The sequence below is a fragment of the Octopus bimaculoides genome, chromosome 19 (assembly GCF_001194135.2).
Source record: "Octopus bimaculoides isolate UCB-OBI-ISO-001 chromosome 19, ASM119413v2, whole genome shotgun sequence".
Classification (NCBI taxonomy): domain Eukaryota; kingdom Metazoa; phylum Mollusca; class Cephalopoda; order Octopoda; family Octopodidae; genus Octopus; species Octopus bimaculoides.
Genome location: NC_068999.1, coordinates 50,352,813 through 50,353,093, shown reverse-complemented (window position 1 = coordinate 50,353,093; position 281 = coordinate 50,352,813). Strand labels below are relative to the sequence as shown.

Below are 281 nucleotides of genomic sequence, written 5' to 3'. Positions count from 1 at the left end.
TTGTATAGAAGACGGGTGGTTGAGTTGTTACTTTTGGGGGATTTCCCCCCGGTGGTGATATTGTGATAGCTTAATAGATGACTGGTTACGGGTAAATGAAGAGTCGTGCTTTTGCATGACGTCACTAACATAATGGGGCAATTACATCGTGAAGGAAAAGGACAGCGAGAAAACCTTTGCCACTGTTGTTCTTTTCGAGTGGTTTGGAGAAAGATGCCACACCCACGTGTGTGTGTGTGTGTGTGTGTGTGTGTGTGTGTGTGTGTGTGTGTGTGTGTGTG

The 281-nt window shown here is 45.9% G+C and overlaps 1 protein-coding gene across 1 annotated transcript in view; it reads left to right on the top strand.

Annotated features, from left to right (window-relative positions):
• Nucleotides 1–281, top strand: part of LOC106882868 (sodium/hydrogen exchanger 2) — a 118,216-nt gene that overhangs the window by 20,299 nt on the left and 97,636 nt on the right. The gene's annotated exons all lie outside the window — the stretch shown is intronic.